At 39.6% G+C, this 22445-nt stretch overlaps 1 protein-coding gene across 1 annotated transcript in view; it reads right to left on the reverse strand.

Moving 5' to 3' along the window:
• The window catches only part of LOC135708143 (uncharacterized), a 508021-nt gene that overhangs the window by 284207 nt on the left and 201369 nt on the right, over nt 1-22445 (reverse strand). The gene's annotated exons all lie outside the window — the stretch shown is intronic.

Below are 22445 nucleotides of genomic sequence, written 5' to 3' on the forward strand. Positions count from 1 at the left end.
CTCATAAATAGTCTAGCCGGTTGAGCCCTGTCATGGCCACAGAAATGCGCGCCCGCACGCAATCCAATTTGCCTGGTTGGGTTTTGGAATTCCCAGTGCTACAATTTGGTCCCCGTAGCTATTTACCTAATACGATTCTCCTCCAAACACCACCACCTGCTGCCACAATCCTGCTGACCCTCCGACTGAGTTGCCAAGCAACTGGAGCAAATGTAAACGAGAAAGTACACAGACAAGTAACAACATCCTATCTGGTTTTTTTTTGCTCGCTGCTGAGTCCACCGGCGTCGGAAAGCGTCCTTTGCCCTGACTGGCTCCATTTACCACGGTGCCATGAGGAGAATACGGACAAAAATGGGTGACAATTTGTAAGAGCGTGTCGCTTGTTCTATGAATATTTGAGTAGTTGAAAGTTGGCTCAGAAGTCGAGATCCTCGAGCCGTTGGTAAATGACAGTAAACCGATGTCTTTTCGCGGTAATTGAGCTTGCAAATGTCGAAAAGGGTTTATGGAACGGTAATGCGATGACTATTGGTTGTAGCTGGTTCGGTCGGTTGTCACAGGGTCATTTTAAAATGTCCTAAGAGTAATTTATCAACCACGAATGGTATCAGCGCACAAGCCCATCATTTAACACGGTGAATTAATTTGAGTCATATTTGAGCCCTGTTCACTCAAATTCGCAAAAACGTGGGTCACACATATAATGAGAGAAATTTTACTCAAATATGAGTAAATGTTACTCTTATATGAGTAATTGTGGCTCAAATATGAGAGACATTTGTTCGAAATTTACACATTCTATGAATGACCTACACACCAAATTTAAATCGCTGAACATCAGCAAAATTTTGCTGATTTTAGACTTGATGAAAGATCAGCAAACGTTCCAGCAAAATAATGCTGCTGAATTTTTCAGCAATTTCAACTTCTGTCAAAATGACAACCTTTTACTGAAAATCAGCAATATTTCTTTACTGATCTTTCAGCAATTAAAAATTTTGAAATTTGGCAGCATTTTGCTGATTAAACAATTAAATTCAGTAAATCTAATTTGTTTTCACTATATGATTATCTATTTGTAGTTTTTTTAGCTCTTCCTCCTCCTGCGGTTTGAATGGTAGTGTACGAATGCAAAAATACTAGCGACTGTGATGCTAACAGTTTGACAGCTCTTTTACTGGGTGTTAGTTTATGTTAGCTGATGTTTTCAGTAAAAATATCATTTGCTGTTTTTCAGTATTGGATTGCTGGTCATGATCCAGCAATCCGTTTTACTGATATGGAAAACTAAAATTTGGTGTGTAAGTTTTTCGGAATTTCGTTTAATTATATTTGGGCGGCCAGTTCTGAATATTTCACTGCAGTTTCATGAATATCAGGAAAATTGCGGGAACTTCAGCAAAGTTCCGAAAGCTTATGGAAAATTTCAAGAACTTTAGGACAATTCCATTAATTTTAGGAAAATAGCGGAAACCTTCAATACGTTCCAAAAATATAAGGATATTTGAAAGAACTTCAGGAAAGTTTAGTAAACTTAATAAATATTTCGGAAACATCAAAGAAGGTCCTAGAAATTCACGAAAGTCCAGATAACTTCCGAGTGGTTTAGAGATCTGTATGGCAGTTTCATTAACACCAGGAAAACTGCAAACAACTTTTCAGTAAATCTTATGGCAATTCTGGAAACTTAAGTGCACTTCCATGAATATCAAGAAAATTGTGAGATCTTTAAGGAAGCTCCGAGAACTTTGGGTAAATTTCGAGAACTTTAGAACGGTTCCATTAATTTCAGGAAAATAGCGGAAACCTTCCATAAGTTTCAAAATTTAAGAATATTTCAAATAACTTCAGGAATGTTTAGTAAACTTAAGACATAATTCGGAATCTTCATAAAAGATCCATGAAATTTATGGAAGTCCAGAGAACTTCAGGGATGTTTAGAAATCTCCAGTTCCATTAACATAAGGAAAACTGCAGAAGCTGTTCAGTAAACGTTGGGAAAGAGCTGGAAATTTTAAAACAGATCTATGAATATCAGGAAAATAGAGGAACCTCAGGGAAGTTCCGATAGCTTTGAGTAAACTTTACTTTCAGGAAAATAGCGGAATCTTTCAGTAAGTTCCAAATATTACAGGATATTTCAAAGAACTTCAGGAATGTTTAGTAAACTTAAGAAATAATTTGGGAACTTCATTCAAGATCCATGAAATTCACGGAAGTCCAGAGAACTTCAGGGAAGTTTGGAGATCTTTAGGGAAGTTCCATTAACATTTTAGTAAACGTTGAGAAAATTCTGAAAACTTCAGGACAGATCCATGAATATCACGAAAATAGCGGGAACTTCAGGGAAGTTCCGAGAATTTTTGATAAATATTGAGAACTTTAGGATAGCTCCATTAATTCCAGGAAAATAGCGGAGAACTTCAATAAGTTCAAAAAAATAAAGGATATTCCAAAGAACTTCACTTAAGAACTATTTCGGAAACTGCATGCAAGATCCAAGAAATTCACGGAATACCAGAGATCTTCAAGGAAGTTAAGAGATCTTCAGGGCAGTTGCATTACCTGAAAACTGAAAAAAACTATTCAGTAACCCTTGGCGCAGTTCTGGAAACTTCAGTGCAGTTCCATGAATATCAGGAAAATTTCGGGAATTTTAGGGAAGTTCCGAGAACTTTTGGTAAATTTCAAGAACTTTTGGTGATTCCAAAAAAATTAAGGACATTCCAAAGAACTACAGGAAAATTTATTAAACTTAAGAAACATTTCGAAAAATTCATAAAAAAATCCAAGAACTGCATGGAAGTTCAGAGAACTTCAAGGAAGTTTAGAGATCTTTAAGGGTGTTTTATTAGCTTCAGGAAAACTGCAAATAGTTTTCAATAAACCTTGAGAAAATTCTGAAAATATCAGGGAAGTTCGAGAACTTTGAGACAGTTTCATAAATTTCAGGAAAATAGCGGAAACCTTCAAAAAGTTCCAGAAAAAAATAAGGATACTCCAAAGAACATCAGGAAAGTTTAGTAAAGACATATTTCGGAAACTTCATAGAAGATCCATAAAATTCACAGAAGTCCAGAGAACTTCAGGGATGTTTAGAAATCTTTGGAGCAGTTCCATTACCTTTAGGAAAACTGCAAAAACTGTTCAGTAAACCTTGGGGCAGTTCTGAAAATTTTAGGACAGATCCATGAATATCAGAAAAATGGCGGGAACTTCCGGGAAGTTCCGATAAATTTAGTTAAATTTCACGAACTTCGAATAAGTTTAATTAATTGCAGGAAAATAACGGAAAACTTCAATAAATTCCAACAATGTAATGACATTTCAAAGAACTCCAGGAAAGTTAAGCAAACTTAAGAAATATTTTGAACACTTAATAGAAGATCCAAGTAATTCACGGAAGTCCAGAGAACTTCAGGGAAGTTTAGAAATCTCTAGGGCAGTTCCATTAACATAAGGAAAACTGCAAAAGCTGTTCAGTAAACCTTGGGAAAGAGCTGGAAATTTTAAAACAGATCTATGAATATCAGGAAAATAAAGGAACTTCAGGGAAGTTCCGATAGCTTTGAGTAAACTTTACTTTCAGGAAAATAGTGGAATCCTTCAATTAGTTCCAAAGATTACATGCTTTTTCAAAGAACTTCAGGAATGTTTACTAAACTTAAGAAATATTTCGGGAACTTCATTCAAGATCCATGAAATTCACGGAAGTCCAGAGTACTTCAGGGAAGTTTGGAGATCTTAAGGGAAGTTCCATTAACTTAAAGAAAACTGGCAACACTTTTCATTAAACGTTGAGAAAATTCGACAGATCCATGAATTTAATGAAAATAGCGGGATGTTGCGAGAATTTAGGCACTTTTTGAGAACTTAAGGTTATTCCAAAGAACTTTGGGAAGGCTTATTAAACTTAAGAACTATTTCGGAAACTTCATGCAAGATCCATAAAATTCACGGAATTGCAAAGATCTTCAGGGAAGTTTAGAGTTCTTTAGGGCAGGTGCATTACCGGAAAACTGCAAAACTATTCAGTAACCCTTGGCGCAGTTCTGGGTTGAAAAAGGTTTTTGAAAATATTGTCAAATACCCCACAATATGGGTATTTTTGGAATCAGGATGACGTGTAGGGACCTGAAATCGATGTCTGACGCCATTTTGAAATCCAAGATGGCGACTCCAGTTACAGAAAAATTCGAAATTCTGACAAATACCCCACAATAAGGGTATTTTGGAATCGGAGTGACGTGTAGGGACCGAAAATCGATGTGTGACGCCATTTTGAAATTCAAGATGGTGGTTTCCGGTTACAGGAAAACAGAAAAATACCGTTAAATACACAACAATATGGATATTTTTGGAATCGGGGTGACCTGTGAGAACCGAGAATCCATGTCTGACGCCATTTTGAAATCCAAGATGGTGACATCCGGTTACAGAAACACTAGAAAATACTGTCAAATACCCCACAATATGGCTTGTTTGGAATCGGGGTGACTTATTAGGACTGAAAACCCATGTCTGACGCCATTTTGAAATTCAATATGGCGACTTCCGGTTACATAAAAAACATAAAAATAATGTTAAAAAACCTACTATATGGGTATCTTAAGAATCGGGGTGACGGGGTGGTATTTTCCAATTTTTCTGTAACCGGAAGCCGCCATCTTGGATTTTGAAATGGCGTCAGACATCGATTTCCGGTTCTTACACGTCACTCCAATTCAAAACATACCCATATTGTGGGGTATTTGACAGAATTTCGAAGTTTTTTTGTAACCGGAAGTTGCCATCTTGGATTTAAAAATGGCGTCAGACATCGATTTCCGGTCCCTTCACGTCATCCTGATTTCAAAAATACCCATATTGTGGGGTATTTGGCAGAATTTTCAAGTTATTATGTAACCGGAAGTTGCCATCTTGGATTTCAAAATGGCGTCAGACATTGATTTGCGATCTCTACACGTCACTTTGATTCCAAAAATACCCATATTGTGGGGTATTTGGCAGAATTTCCAAGTTATTATGTTACCGGAAGCCACCATCTTGGATTTCAAAATGGCGTCAGATATCGATTTCTGGTCCCTGCACATCACCCTGTTTCCTCAAATACCCATATTGTGGGGATATTTGGCAGAATGTCAAAGTTTTTCTCTAACCGGAAGCCGCCATCTTGGATTTCAAAATGGCGTCCGACATTGATTTCCGGTCCCTACACGTCACTCCGATTCTAACAATACCCATATTGTGAGGTATTTCACAGTAAATCCTAGTTTTCCAAAATAACAAAAAATCTCGTTATTTGGGATTTACTTCGTAAAAAGAGGGACATAAATTGAATACTGCGTAACAAAAGACTTCGTAAACGGAGGTTTCAGTGTATTTTGGAAACTTCATAGAAAATCCAAGAAATCCATGGAAGTTCAGAGAACTTCAAGGAAGTTTAGAGATCTTTAGGGGTGTTTTATTAACTTCAGGAAAACTGCAAATACTTTTCAATAAACCTTGAGAAAATTCTGAAAATTTCAGCACAGTTCCATGAATTAATGGGACATGGCGGGAACATTAGGAGGTTCCGAGAACTTATAGAAAATTTCAAGAACTTTAGGATAATTCCATTAATTTCAGGAAATCAGCGAGGAAACCTTCAATAAGATCCAAAAATATAAGGATATTTGAAAGAACTTCGGAAAACTCAAAGAAGATCCTAGAAATTCACGGAAGTTCAGATAACTGCATGAAAGTTTAGAAATCGTTAGGGCAGTTCTATTAACTTAAGGAAAAATATTCAGTAAACCTTGGGGCAGTTCCATGAATATCAGGAAAAATGCACTTCAGGGAAGTTCCAAGAACTTTAGGCGAATTTCAAGAACTGTAGGAGAGCTCCATAAGGAAATAAGGAAAATAGCGAAAAATCTTGAATAAATTTCAAAAATTTAAGAATATTTCAAAGAATATCAGGAAAGTAAAGTATACTTAAGAAATATTTATGAATCTTATAGAAGATCCAAAAAATCCACAGAAGTCCAGAGAACTTCAGGATAGATTGCGAGATCTTTAGGGCAGTTCCATTAACTTCAGGAAAACTGCAAAAATTGTTCAGTAAACCTTGGGAAAGTTCTGAAACTTTCAGTACAGATCCATGAATATCAGGAAAATTGTGGGAACTTCAGGAAAGTTTCGAGAACTTTGAGACAGTTCCATTAATTTCAGGAAAATACCGGAAATCTTCAAAAAGTTCCTAAAAAATAAGGATACTCCAAAGAATTTCAGGAAAGTTTAGTACACTTAAGACATATTTCGGAAGCTTCAAAGAAGATCCATAAAATTCACGGAAGCCAGAGAACTTCAGGAAAGGTTTCGAGATCTTTAGGGCAGTTCCATTAACGTTAGAAAAACTGCAAAAACTTTTCAGTAAACCTTGGCAAAGATCTAAAAATTTCAGGATAGATCCATGAATATCAGGAAATTTTCGGGATCTTCAGAATTTTAAGTGAATTTCGAGAACTTTAGGACAGTTCAATTAATTTCAGGAAAATTGCGGAAATCTTTGATAAGTTCCAACAATTTAAGGATATTGCCAAGAACTTCAGTAAAATTATAAAACTTCTCGGAAGTCCAGAGAACTTCAGAAAAGTTTAAAGAAATTTTGGGCAGTTCCATTAATTTTAGGGCAGTTGCAGGACCACGATCAGAAGAGTAGCGAGAGCTGCAGGGAAGTCCCAGGAATATCAGGAAAGATTAGAGGTTCTTTTCGTACTTCAACTATCTTCACTTAAATAGTAGGAACTTTAAAGAAGTTTTAAGTACTTCAGGGATATTCACAAAATCCTTAAAAATTCAAAGGAACTTCCGATAATTTGGGAGAATTTGGGGAAAATTGTTGAAGCTTTAAAAAAGTTCCAAGTAGTTAATAACTTGGTCTAGAGATTTTACAGGATTTTCAGAGATCTTAACGGTGGATCCAATGTTTTCAGGGATGTTCAAAATATTTTATGAAAGCCCACATCAGTAAATTCAAGTCAGAACCGTTAATTTCTGAAAAATTTCGAAAACCCTTAAGCAGAATTTCAAGAATGTCGAGAGAACTCCAGAAAACTTAAGAAAACATCAGTAACAAGAATGCTGATGAGTGTGTGCGTCTTAGTGAAATACATGTATAAAGAGAGAGAGAGAGCGATTAGTAATTTCCATTTTATTCCACTACCTAATTTGCTCATCGTTGAATGAAACGCGTATTTCGTCTACAGTGTGCAGACTTCTTCAGTGTCTTGTACTAATACTCGAGTCTCGAGACAAAGCAGTTTCATCCAAAAAATTTAGGAAGTTTCAATAAGCTGCGAGGAATTATGTAAAAATTAAAAAATTCCAAAAATCTCTGTCAATAAGGTACGAAATCTTCAGTCGAGTCTAGAGCACTTCAAGGAAGCAATAGAATTTAAAGGAAATGCCATGTTGAAGCTGAAACAACTTCAGAAAAACTATAGGAACTTCAGGATAGATCAAAGGAGGACTTCAAGGACGTTAGGAAAATTTAGGAAACTTATTGAAAACTTTGAGAAGCTCAGAAAATTTTATTGAATAGATCCTTACGACAGTTCCAGAAGATTCTATACTGTCAAGGAAGTTTAAAGATCTTGAACAATTAGAATTTTTTATTCGGCTCATGAGAAAGTGACAGTATTATCAACAATCAATACGAAACTAACGATTTTAAATTGGCTCACTACTTGACTAGCCTATTGGTCCCAAGCAAACGATTGAAGTACCCCATTCTAGTCGAAATTCTAGTACTACGCAATGTTTGTTTTGATTAGCTATGAAAGTTTGACAGATAAAATGAGGGGTTATTGGTTTTTCCTTTTTCGAGGAGTGAATCGATTAGCTTGGGACCGAAGAGAGTACCAGAGCTGAGCCAAAAAGTTGAGCAGGTTATTTCGGGACCTTCTAGTCTTAGAGTTACCTCTATGGTATTAGCATAGAGGTAACTCTAAGACCAGAAGAAAACGAGCTCAACTTTTTGGCTCAGCTCTAGTACTATCTTCGGTCCCAAGCTAATCGATTGACCCCTCGAAACATAGGAAATCCTCTAGCCCCTCATTTTATCTGTCAAGCTTTCATAGCGAAACAAAACAAACATTGTGTAGTACTAGAATTTCAACTAGAATGGGGAACGTTAATCAATTTGCTTGGGACCAATAGGCTAGTCAAGTAGTAAGCCAATTTAAAATCGTTAGTTTCGTATTGATTGTTGGTATTATGATCGCCGTCGTTTCGGTCCAGCGATTGGGATATTCATAAGGGCTAGTTTAAGCATTAGATTGTAAGATTTTTGAACTGACAGACGGTACAACAATAGAGGTAACTCTAAGACCAGAAGGTCCCGAAGAAACGTGCTCATTTTTTTGGCTCAGCTCTGGTACTCTCTTCGGTCCCAAATTAATCGATTCACCCCTCAAAACATAAGAAAATCCACGAACCCCTCATTTTATCTGTCAAACTTTCATAGCGAATCAAAATAAACATAGTGTAGTACTAGAATTATTATTATTATTATTATTATTATTATCTCTATTTAGGAGATTTTCAGCCGCAGGCTGGTTCATCTCCGGGTCGTACTAGAATTTCGACTGAAATGGGGGACGTTAATCGATTTACTTGGGACCAATAGGCTAGTCAAGTAGTAAAATCGTTAGTTTCCACCGGTTCCACCGGTTCCACCGGTACAACTTTATATACATTGAAGAAGACTTGCCTTTTGATCAATCGTAATGCTCAAAAGCCAAAAAGGGGCTGACAAAACCTAGTCATTAATGAATTGCTGTTCTATTGAAAGATTTCACTATTTTGGTCATTTCTTCGGAACTAAATAACCGATTGAGATTAAATAAGGTTCTACGTGAAATTGAAACAAATATGCTGGATGCACTCCAATTGGTTCAGTCATCACCGAGTAAATTGAGTGAGTAATGCTCTTTTATTTAATAAATTTCTATGTTGGTCATATCTCCGAAACCGAACGTTAGATCGGGATGCCTGTTGACGGACGTTTCGAGACGAGAAACAGGACGATTTTGAGCTTCCAGACAGCTACCTAATTGCGGTGAACCGGTTTTGCAGTCTCAAGCGCGTCTCTCCTCGAGCAGACTGTGCTGCTAAAAATCGAGGAATACCAAACGAACAGTGCGCAGATGACGGAAGAGGAGATGGCAGCAGCAAACCCGAGGAATATTTGGTACCTACCCCCTCCCCGTTGTCATAAACCCGAAGAAGCCAGGCAAGGTGCGCCTGGTGTGGGACGTGGCAGCCATAGTAAAAGGTACGTCGCTGAATTCCATGCTACTCACTGGACCGGATCATCTGCCTGTGTTGACAGCGGTCATTCAGCAGTTTCGGGAACGACCGGTAACATTCAAAGCGGGCATACGCGAGATGTACCACCAATATCGGATTCGGAAAGCTGACAAGTATGAGCAGTGCTTCCTTATCCGGACGGATACTTCGTCCAAGCTAGATGTGTACGTTATGAATGTGGGCACTTTTGGCGCGGCCTGCTCACCCGCATCTGCCCAATATGTAAGAACTTGAATGCCTCCCAACATGCTGATCGATTCCCGGACGCAGCAAAGGCTATAGTTCGTAGGCACTATGTCGACGACTATCTCAAAAGTGCCGATACAGTGGAAGAAGCCATCACTCGGGCAAAGTGCCATTGCAAGCCGGCAATGATGGCGCGACTGAGCGCGTTCTGGGCAATATATGGTGCCCGCAGGAAGTTGTCAGTTACTTTCTCGACTTTCGACTTCACGACTTTCGATGCACGACGGCCGACGAAGTGGATTGCCCTCCGCTGTGTGATGAGCCTATTCGACCTGCTTGGGCAGTCTTGTAAGTGGTCACCGTAGTCGACATATTTTCAGTGATAATCGACTGCCTTTGCTTCCGACCCTAGCAAAACAAGCTATCAAATTACAGTACCAAACTAAAATGTCATATGACAGGCTCTGTCATACGACACTGTCGCCGTCACGAATGTATGTATTTTAGTTTTTCTCATGATAAGAGCTGCTGATGTTGTGCTTGTGTGAATTCTGAAAATAGCAAGCAACGATGTCCTAGTAATAACATTTCTGATCAGAAATGGTTTAATTTACACCAAATTGAGGAATTACAACGAAATCACACATGTCATATGATAGTTATTTGAAAATTTTCCATTTGCTCGAATGTTGTTCTACCGTTTGTGTTGTGTAAGAGAGACGACGGTAGAGCATGAGAGTACGAATAAAAACAGACTGTCGCGCACGACAACGAAGCGAGTGTCGTAAAAACGTCAACAGTTTCAACCCCTGCGCTTGGGTTCCTGTCACCATTTACCATCCATGGGAAGATCCTGTTGCAGAGTTTGTGGCGCACCAAATAGGATCAAGACATCGACGACGAATGCCTCAGTGGACATCCAAACTACCCCTTATCGAAGACTTGAAAATCCCGCGCTTCTATGGCATTCTTCCGAGTTGTTACTGACGACGGGCCGCGTTGCTCACTGGTTATGGCCAGAACGAAGGTGGCCCCGTTGAAGCAGCTGTCCACTCCTCGCATGGAGCTACTGGGTGCAGTACTAGGAGTGAGGTAGCTTAATTCGATCGAAATCAATCACTCTGGACCGACTCACAGAATGTACTATCCTGGATCCGGTCCGATCAACGGAAGTATAAGCCGTTCGTCGCATTTCGAATCGGCGAAATCCTCTTGGAAACAAAAATCGACGAGTGGCGCTGGGTGACAACGAAGGCTAACGTTGCGGATAAGCTCACCAAGTGGAAAAGGGACCTAGCTTGGATTCAGACGAACCCCCTCAGTTCCTGCTGCTATCGGGAAGATGTGGCCTGTACAGACGCCACCCGCACCGAATACAACGGAAGAACTTCGGGCATGTCACATGTTTCACACTGCGGTAGTGGAAGAGCCGATAATCAACGTAAGCCGCTTTTCTCGGTGGAACGTTCTGTTGCGCACGATTTGCTGTGTCTACAGATTCATATCGAACTTCCAAAGTCGGATTGCTCGATTGCCTATCGAGGATATTCCAGACCTACCAGAGAGAACGCGAAAGTTGATGGATTGAATTATCGTTCCGCTGCAGCAGGAGGAATTTGAACTGGTGGAAATCGTCCTCCGGAAGATAGCACAACGCGAGTCGTTCGCCTGCAGAGTGGCGATCACCGCAGAACTGGATTCCGATCGAGAAAAATAGTGAAATCTATCGCTGCAAACCGTTCCTGGACGAGGGCGACATGTTGCGGATGGACGGCAGCATGAAGCTTGCTAGCTCATAACCATCGGCGGTACGGCCATGCCAACAGGGAAACGGTGTTCAATGTAGTTTGCCAACGTTTCTACATCCCCAAGCTGCGGACCGGCGTGAAGCGGACGATGAAAAACTGCCAATGGTGCAAAGTCAACAAGAGTCGAGCCCAAGTACCAACAATGGCACCTCTACCAGTGGAACGTGACACACCCTTCCTGAAACCGTTCACCAACGTAGGTATTGACTACTTCAGACCTGTTGGACGCCGCGTCGAAAAGAGGTGGATAGTGCTGTTTACGTGCCTGACGGTCAGAGCAGTGCACTTAAAAGTAGCCTACAAACTGAATGCTGACTCGTGCATCATGGCAATCCGAAGATTTGTGCTGCGTAGGGGTCCGCCAATTGCCATCTTCTCGGATAATGGGACTAACCTGAAGGCAGCCAACAAAGAACTCCAGGAGCAGATTCGTCGGATCGGGATAGCTTGTGCCAATGTCTTTACCAATGCCAGGACGCTTTGGTGGTTCAACCCTCCATCGGCTCCCCACATGGGAGGCATATGGGAGCGCATGGTGCGGACTGTAAAGACGACCAAGGCAACTTTGAACGACGAGATTCTCTTGTCGGTTGTTGCCGAGGCCGAAGAAATCGTCAATTGCAGACCATTAGTCTATGTGCCACAGGAGTCGTCGAACTTCGAGGCACTCACGTCCAATCATTTCTTGTGTGGGTTTCCCTTTAATCTGAAAGAGCCTTACATCGGACCAACGGATCATGCAGAGGCGCTTCGGAGCACTTATAAACGGTCCCAATACGTTGCAGATGAACTGTGGAAGCGCTGGCTGAAGGAATACCAAGTGGCTGGAAGGCTCGAAGCCACTGAAAACAGGCGACTTAGTTTTCATCACGGACGATCAGAATCGCAACGGTTGGGTTTGTGGACAATCAAATCATCGCAGGCAAGCAGTGGTCCGCACTGCCGGGACGACCAGTGGCTAGACTTGCAGTCATCGAGGTTATGTCATCATGGGTAAATCTGACTAGGAAGCAGGTTCCGGACCAGGTTTATGGGCAGGGGAAGTGCTGAAACCACTGGACACCAACACCGACACTGGTTCACCTTTTGCTCGAGTGCCACTGACGGAGAACTGACAGTTCAACGAAGGCGGAAACGATCATTGATTTTGGTCAGTCATTGTCTTCACTTGGCAATTTACCTACAAACCTTACTTACGCAGCAGAAAGCATAGGCAGAAGCAATTGTACGTCCGGAGCACATTTTTCGCAGTACAGGAGCAGAAACTAAATCTGTAATTTAATGAGTTAATTATCTATCTTACCTTATTAACTAAAATTAACGAATTTCTAGTTTGAGCTGATTCAAACGAGCTGCCACGAAAGGCGTTTCTTTTTCCCAATGGGATGCCTCGAATATATGTTCAAAATCAGTCTCCTGATGAATACACGAACCTCCAAAGGCTAATATAGACACAAATACACAAACTCTGCCTTCTAGTGAAACCAAATCTATACATGTCATCTCACATACATATACTGCTGTTGTTTAGAAGAGTTTTGTCATACTCAGTTTTTGCGTATTTGAAGGAAAAACCGTCGGACAAGCGTTCGTTGTTCTCCTACCAAGCTGACGACGCAATTTAAAACCTTTGCTTTGGCTAACAACCCTTTAGTTTTATCGGGAAAGGGGCGGACCCTTCGTCATTGACCGAGTTTATGAAAATTTCAACATTCCTCTGCTAGAATGGGAAACACGTAGAAAAGTGAAAATGGATTTTCATTTCCGGCTTTGCCCCCCCTTGGTGTGTGGGAGAAGGCAACACGCTAACTTCAAAGTGCCCATTAATGAGTAACATTTTACCCATTTTAATGAAGAGTGGCTTAACTCAATAATGGGTAAAATGAGTAACTGTTACCCACTGAATATCAGTAATGGGTAACAGTTACTCATTGAATCGGTACTTTCAATTTAGCGTGTAGGACATTCATACTTCTTTCTTCGGCATGCCTCCTGTGTACCTGTGTGAGTGTGAGTGTTTGCATTTGTGGCGAAAACAGGAACACAGGCCTCAGGAATGTACCGAAGGAAGCGAAGCTTGCATGTCAAGCAACCATTAGTTTCCAGCTCGGTTGGGGCTTGTAAATTGAATTGAGGTTTATCCGCTGCAGAATGATTTTCATTTTGATTTTCAAAAAACAACAAGGAGCGCAAAAAGCAAAATAATTCCATTGAAGCACAAACAGCGAAAACCATTTTCTATTGATATGTTCAAGCTGTGCGAGAAACATGGGAGCCTGTGCTGTTCTGTGAAGCGATCTAAGCAATCCGTATCTTGGTTTACACCTTTCGCAAGGTAGGCTTCCCTCCCGGAATTGCAAACAGTGTTGCGAAATCTAACAATTCCATAGCCGTTTCCGCGAATCCTCTGCACGCTATCCTTCATTGACGGTCATTCTTTTCCGCCTCATTTCAGTCTAATCCTTCCCCCCAATCTGTGCCAAATCATGCATCCAATATAATGTTTTGAAGAAGAACAACCGCAAACTTTTGCAATTAGAAGTTTTTGATTGCGGTAAGATGAAAGCGTTCGCCCGGAAATGCTTCCATACTATGCACCACACGATAACTCCCACCATTAACCATGTGCCCCCTAAACGGCTCCACTGTTGCTGGGGTTCAACGTGAGAGTGCTTTTCCGGTGAATTTCGTGATGGAATTTCTTTTCTCCGGCTAAACGATTTCTAGGCACTCACGGCGTGGTGTGTGGTGTGCTTTGTTTGTTCTTTTGGCTCTCGTCGAGGGTGGAGAAGAATTGGACGAAGGAGCAGCCATATCTACGGCGTTGGTGGTGGTGCGGCGGTCAAAGTAGGCTTCGAGCCAACAAGTTGATTGGTCGGTCGTCTTCGATTGCATATTGCCCCAAGGGATATGCAATCGGAAGTGGACCAGTCAATGTGCAATTTCCTCCTCCTTTAGTCGTCTGGTAAAGTAGTGGCATTCGTTGGATTGTCAGACTGCTAGCAAAGAGGGCAATGCTTTCTCGAAGGATAAAGAGGTCAGACAGTTCATAAATAGCAAACAATGATGGGACATTAAGGGAAAATTTCCCTCGAAAGCAGACCTTTTCTACTGAAGTTGGCTCGTAAATGGTCTCATTTGTGTCGCCAGATTTAGAAATTTTGGCTTGCTATTCTCGATTTGCCAAGATTTTTATCTATTTTTGTTTGAGTATTTATCCTCTGCTGTTCAAAAAAAGGGGTTTTGGCAACGGACGTTTCAGCCAAATTACGGTGACCAAAACTGCTGGAGCTGGAACAGTACTGGAAGACATAACAAAGTTGTAGATTTATTGAAGCAACTTTGCTGAATACAGAAATTGCACCATCAGTGTTTACTCGGCTGTCGACAGAAGCAGAAGCTGGAGATCAAATTGAAATCAAAATTTGCTGTTACGATGTAAATTATTTTGAATACTCCAGTTGATCTCATTTTGGTTGACTTAACGGTTAACACAGCAAAAATGAGAGCAAAATTTTACACTGTTAAATCAAACGGACAACTAATCCTGCTTTCAATGAAATCAATTTGATTACTGTTTTTGCATGCATAATGTTAAACTGAATATGGACCTGGCGTAAATGGTAAGCATCCATGCTTCTCACGCTGAAAAACTTGAGCTCAAATCTCACCCCGGGCAAGTCACGAATTACTTAAAATGTATGAAACAAAATAAATAAACAATAATCGTTAAATTTTAAACAAGACGTTAACAGCAGAATTTCATGTTAAGTTGCTTTCGTTTAAAAAGTCTTGACTGCAAAATGAAATAACGATATGATATCAGAATTCTGTCGCAAAAATTGAATCAAAATTAGTTTTCAATATGATATGAACTTCAAACTTTAATATCGATTTGCTTTCATTTTGTTAACTGACTTTGCTCAGGGATCGTCTGTTTACTCGGCACCAACCATTGTGTGGTCCTTCTTATGTTCTTCATCAGCAGTTCTTTCGGTCGATGCGTCGTCGACATTGGAAAGCAACCGTTTCGTGATGAATGTGTGAGTGCTGACCACGTTTTGCGTCCATTGCTGCAATGGAAGCGTTCTGACCCCCGTTGGCGAATCTGCCATGCAATGAAACCACTGCACAGTGGTCCAGAATGTAGATTTAGGTGGAATGCTATGTTTTGAGCCTGAAATTAAAACTTTAGACTAAAAGTTTCTGATACCAAGTTGTTTTTTATAGTTAGGTCCTCATTTTTATGACAATGAATTCTAGGGTGGTTCTATTATCATTAAAATCAAAAATCTAACTTTTTTTGTTTGAATAAATTAAGGCATACATTCTTCAGCAAAGTTATAGCTGAGCTAATTTCAAGCAACTTTGTTGAAAAGCCTTTTTTGGTTTTCTTAAATTGACCGATTAAGAGCTATTTTCTTGAATTGAGTTAGGGTGTCTCTAAAAAACAGTTGTTTTGCTCTAGTTTTCTTATCTCCAATTTCTCAGCAAAGGTGTCTTGAAATAACTTTTAGATCTTTGAAAGGCGCAAATTTTTGCTCCAAAAGCTTGTCAATATCTTTCGCCGATCAAGAGTTATTGACGTTTTTCTACTAAAAATATGCACTTTTCATATGTTAATATCTCTGGTTGGGGTAGACAAAAAAAAGTTTTTTTCATGGCATTTGAAAGGGCGTATGTAATCAATAATGTGAAAAAAAAATGGAGAAATGTTACTTTTTGAACTCGTAGAAAATCAATATGAATTTATTCATATTTTTTACTATACATGGGTTAATCTTTTTTATTAGAAGAGATACAGACAAAAAATCTTGCTATAAAACATTCGTCTTAAAGAGTTTTAAAAGTCTCTAGAGGATGACTTTCGTGAGAAATTAGAAATAATAAAGTTAGTGCTAAAAAACTATGTTTTCCAGATGCACCCTAAGTCAACTCCGAGAAATTACTCTAAAATGAGAACGTTAAGCGAAAAAAAAATCTTAGACAAAGTTGCTTGAAATTAACTTAGCTACAACTTTTTCAAACAACACGTGTTTTTATTTTGTAAAGCAAAAAAGTTAGTTTTAAAAATCCCCTAATTTGAGGACCACCTTGACGTTTGCAAACACCAAAAGAAGGGAATTTTTAAGCACAAAAACTTCTTCGAAGACACTAAATGTCCAAATATTCAAACAAACGTACTAGCACATTTTATTTAAATTTGTCATTAGAGTGGTCCTATGAAATCCATCTTTTGCCAAAAACTTTTTAATTGTATAGTGAACAAGAATCCTCGGCTCTGTTAAGTTAATTCGGTTGAGCCTTATCAAATAAATTAATCAACCTGATTTAACACCAGCAAAAAAAAATTAAATAACGGCGCCGGTGGTGTAGTGGTAAGCGTGATTGCCTCTCACCCCAGCAGGCCTGGGTTCAATCCCAGTCGGTGCCGCCGGGATGTTCTGATGCATAACATCTCTGATCACGCCTTCCTTCGGATGGGAAGTAAAGCCGTTGGTCCCCGGTTCATGAGTTGATGGGTCGATAGGTAGGGTCCAGGTGTGGGATCTGCCTTCCAGGCACGTCGGTAGCATTGGTGCTCAGCACGGAAAACAAGATCGACGGAAAAAACAAAACCATTCACATGAACACGAATGTCGGCATCATGCTAACCAAAGGATAAAGAAAGTAAATTCTAGGACATGATGTTCTTCCGGTTGGTGCAAAAGTGATCGACCTGGTGCGCAACACATATACGAAGATGCTCAAGTACAATAAATCGCTCGACAATCGGAATCTGCTATTCTCATAAATGTTAAAAAGTTATATTTGTGTAATTAATGTATATTAAAAATAAAGCTGATTGTTGAATATTCTAAATTAAATTTTGTTAAAAAATAACAATAGGCAAATAATTAGAAAGCCGAGGATACAACATTAATACATTTGCCAAATAGAGCAACACTATACACCATTTGCATACTTTCAGTTTATACTATTGGATGTATAATCCATTTTTATACTAAGTTTGTATTGTCTCTCTTTATATCGAGCTATGCGTCGGTCGGGAGAGTCGAGATTTAGCGTAGTTTTTATACTATCTAGATTTGAAAACTGTTTGAGTGTACGTTTTTGCGTGTTTTTCAAATATGAGTCAGATTCATTTACCATGTAGGCCCTTCGAAATACCAACCGGTCAGCACTCGTGTTTATTTCAATTCAGTGTCTGTTTTTCTCATTTCTAGATAGAGCTGAAATTAGGGCGTAACAGCCTTAGTAAACAATGATTTCTCTCGGTGACTCGTTAACCGCAACGCAAACCAACATAGCCGTCGTGTAGGGTAAGTCTTCCCCTACCCGATGGTGATGTTGATTTGCGTTGGCGAGCCTTAACTTTCTAGAAATTATCGAAAGAAATCATTGTTTAAAAAAAATGTTACTCCCTAATTCTAGCTCTATCTAAATTTACCCTCACACGCACTGACTATTGCTTCTATCTTCGCTGTCAACGTACGAGTGAAATGATCAGCGAATCCAAACACATAAAGCAACCAACGATACAGACACAACGGTTTCTACGACTACCATGACAAACTCGCTCTGTAACAAAGCTCGATCCGAGTGGTAGAAGGATAATGATATATTGCTTGCCTGCTTTGTTGCAATATACACGGATGAGGACATAGCTTGATATGAATCGGGAAAAGACATAACAAAAAAATTCCCATTAACACACGTGTATCATCTTCGGCTTTACTTCGTGAAGCAGCTTGCCAACAATTTGCTCGTTTCCTTCTACCGCCCCGAATGAGTCGGGTCGCACGAGCTGCTTGTCATGAAAAAGAACGGTGAAGATTATATCATTATTGTTTTCAACTTCTGACATAGCGTTATTATTCGGTTCGTTGATCGCTTGTTATTTTGTCATTTAGAGATATTTTTGATTCCTTGGAAATGATCAAATTAGTTCATTATCGATTAATCGATTTAAGAAACGTTCAAATTGATTAATCGATTTAAGAAACGGAAAGTAAAATATTTGTAATCGGTTATATCATGCCGATATAAGCATTAACTTCTCCAGAGGATCATCACCCATCGTTTCAAATATGGGCTGCACTCTTATTGGTGAAAAAATGACAGCGTAGCGAACAAAAAATAATCGATTCAAGGGGCAATCAACTCTGCACACTGTGCCGAAACACATCATAGCACACTGATCGGCACGTTAGGGCACTCGATGATAAGTATGAGATAGAATATAACATGAAATGGCATCACTGCTTTGAGTTAACATTTTGACAAGCGTTGCTAAAGTAGTAAATGTTTGTTTACTTCAAAGTAAAGGGGAAGTTTTTTTTCAGATTGTGTTTTTTTTTTATTTTCCAGCGAAAGTATCCTCAATCATTATCAAAAGGTTGCACAATCGGAAAGATTTATGTTTTGGGTCAGAATAGGCCTGCTTACGTATTAACCCCAGATGGCAATATGATACGGACTGAAAGCAAATTGTATAAACAAGAATAATTGCAGAATCTAGTTCCAATTGCAGCATTGATGAACGGTGTCAACAACAACCCGGTACAGAACGATCCCGCCATTCTGCAGATGCAACTGTAACCGCAGCAGTTTCGCCCGTAGAACCACTCCATTCTATGGACTGAACGATCTCGGAGATTCGATTGACTGTAGTGGCCGGTGCCATCAGTAGATCTTGTATTAGAAACATTAAGAAGGATGCTGCTAACAGAATTGTGAAGGTAACCACACCGGAGATAACGGAGCCCTCGACGGAACCAATCTGAATCGCGGTATTTATAAACGCGATCGGAACCGCCAGCATGGGGATAAGTATGCAATTCCGGCAAAACCAAGTAAGGATGAAAGTTATGAAGGAACAACAAGCAAATACAAAGAGAAGGTAGTAATCAAACGTTGGCAACCGGTATCTAGATCCTAGACCACCATTTGCATGCTGCTGGAAATTATTTGATGGACGACGAGGATAAACGGATTAAAAGTAAAAAGTTGAGAGCCATGAGAAAGAAGAAGAGCAGCACTATTTATTTTTGTGTTGTTAATGAACAATCTCAGTGATTTCCTGGGTCTCCTGTTTTTTTTTATTAGGGTGTTCAAAAGTTCAAAACTATGGACGCAGTTAATTGACTCTCCCACCAAAACATGTTTAGCAAACTTAGATGAATTCAGTACCCAAAAGTTAAGACTAACACTAGGAAGCAACTGAAGGTCTATTGCTGCTTCTACTATCGCCAGTGGGAATTTTAGGTCGAATCCTTCTTGATTTCTAGGTTACATTTTCCACTTGCCGGGTGGGTCATAAGTACAGGTTTTGGCGAACGTCTACCAGAATGAGACATGGTAAAGAAATTGCTTGTCTCGGAAGGACAGCTTCTGCCATCACTCACCTTTCTCCTTCTCGTGGAGGGGTTGAACTTAATGGTTGGCAACGATTAGCGTATACTGGCTAATAGTTCCAGCAATGACCGACGATCTCGCGCTTACCAATCTTATCACTCGTTTGGCATAGTTAAAGCAATAGGAATACTTTTAAACAGGACAGACACAGTGATTACCCTCGTATATACTATGCAATATACACAGATATAGCACGTTTAACCACCCATGAGAACTTGGCAATGTAAACAAACAATCTCAACAGTCATAACTGCAGGGTTGCCAAACTCATGGGATACTGAGATCGACAGTTTGATTGCCACACTTCGGCACACTCGGCTCAACGCTTGCCTAAGCTTTCGGCGCAGATAAAGTTCTCGGTACAGATTGAAGTGTGCAGAGTTGAATACCTATTGAATCGATTAGTTGTTAATCGAGTAATTAAAAAATGGGGCATCTCTGATTGTTTGTACAAAAAAAGCGCAAATTTTCATCTCTACCGAGAGGGCAAAAAATTACATTGCATACGGGGGGTATTAGGGGTCTCATAGCCTAGCCAGTAAAGGCACGGTATTACCAAGCCGGAGGCGGGGGGTTCGATTCCCGATCCGGTCGAGGGAATCTTTCGCGTTGGAAATTTTCTCGACTTCCCTGAGCATAGAATATTATTGTGCTTGCCACACAATATACAAATTCATGCATTGGTATTGGCATCGAAAGCTCTCAATTAATAACTGTGGAAGTGCATTTAGAACACTAAGTTGAGAGCACGCAATAAGCTAATATGCGCTAAGCAATAAGCTTGAAAAAGCGAATAAGACGAATAAGAACAAGAAGAACGGGGGTATTCATTGGATGAAAGGGACCATGAAAGAGGACACTAAAATAGGAAGTTTATCTCCGACTGTTTCATCTTAGTATTCTTCGTTGGAAAAACTATCAACCCGAACATTGCATTAAGTCCTCAGTAGCATTGATCGATTCTCCTCTTCGACTTTCATTTCACCAATAACTTGGCTACAAAACCATTTCTGTCGTGTTTGCCGTATTAGATGCTAAATAATAGCATCGTTTATCGAACTATATGTTGAAAATAGCTGGAAGTGTCTATACATGGCCGTGGGGATGCAAACAGAAAATCTACAAAAGAATCTATCAATGTTACTTAGGAGCCAATGCATTGTTCGTCTTGCTAATACTTGACTTGAAAGTTCTTTATATGTGTGATCGTAAGATGATCTATTTGGCTTTATTTTTATTCTATGGCTGTGAATCATTTGCTGAGTTAAATTTAACTCGTGGTTAAAATTGACATTTCGAAAATTATTTTCTATGTTCGAAAATCCTCAAAATCCTTTCCATCTGTCACATTTTAACCAAAAGTTAAAAAAATCGCCAAATGTTTCAGAGCCTCGCGATTTATGTTATCTGGATCAACCGGAAAAAATGCTGTCTGTTTCATTCTCATCAGTTCTTACGCAAGAAGTGAAAGTGACGGCAACAATGTGTTTACATATGAATGATAAGGAGTGAAAAAGAAGCGTGATTTCACATACCGAACCTTTGTAGATCGAGGTTCATCTTCAATAGGACGAAGCAGTGCTGTAAATTCTCAAAATCATTTGATCATTTTTGATGAAAATGAGAAAAGCAGCTATTCGCTATCAAAGGGGACCTCCTCCGAATGGGTGATATCAGCTGCTTTATCATTTGACGAAGGCATGGATCATTCTCATTTGAGCAACGCTATATATCATTCAATTAAGTGTAACCTACGCATAAACGGAGCTCTGGTCGACATTCCGGCGAAAAAGCTAAGCCAACCCGACACCAACCTGACTTCTACCAAACCCCAACCCGATGTTGACCCGACATTGACCCGACATAAACCCAAAATTGACCCGACAACAACACGACATTGGGTCGACATCGACCTTAAATTAGCCCTACATTAATCCGACATCGGGTCGACTTGTCTGTTTGGGACCATTTTGCTGGATTTTTTCCATACTCCACTGTCGTATATCAAATGATAGTGAGTGACTCAATTGACAGTGACAATGAGCTTCGAATGAGAAAGGGGCTCTTCAAATTATGGTCATGTGAGAATTCGTTTACACAGAATTGATTGAAAGGTTGTATTGGTTCATCTTCAATCGAATGATATGAAAATTTACAGCACTGGGACGAAGTTGCATCCATTTATAGACCCAATTTGAGTTAAAATGATGAGATTAAACAATTTTCAGTCGTGCCTAATCTGCCCATAATCGCAAGCCAGTACCATCTGTAAAAAGCTGGAAATGAGAAAACGGCGTTCAAAGATTTTACAACTTTTCTGATTTGACGCTTATTTTGGAGGGATAAATTTAAAAATAAACGTACAATGTGATAAAATGCATCTATGTTTACCATAAAATATTGAAAAAATATCGTTAAATTTTTAATTTATGGCCAAAATCTGAATGGGGCTGACTTTCGATTACATTTAACGTCAATGAGAAAAATAACCGCAAGTCAGTCACAATTCCATGACGATGCTGCATTAGTTTAGCACAGTATTGAACAGTAGAAAGATACCATGGTACCATAGAACGTTATTGAATGTTTCTGGATTTGTTTTACTGGTTCCAGAGCAATGGCCGGAACGTATTCCGGTGAGTATGGGTCTTCATCAGGCCAGAGCTTTTCATAAAC

This window comes from Ochlerotatus camptorhynchus, unplaced genomic scaffold, assembly GCF_037179485.1.
Source record: "Ochlerotatus camptorhynchus isolate MF236.1 unplaced genomic scaffold, CSIRO-AGI_Acam_v1.1 ptg000328l, whole genome shotgun sequence".
Lineage (NCBI taxonomy): Eukaryota > Metazoa > Arthropoda > Insecta > Diptera > Culicidae > Ochlerotatus > Ochlerotatus camptorhynchus.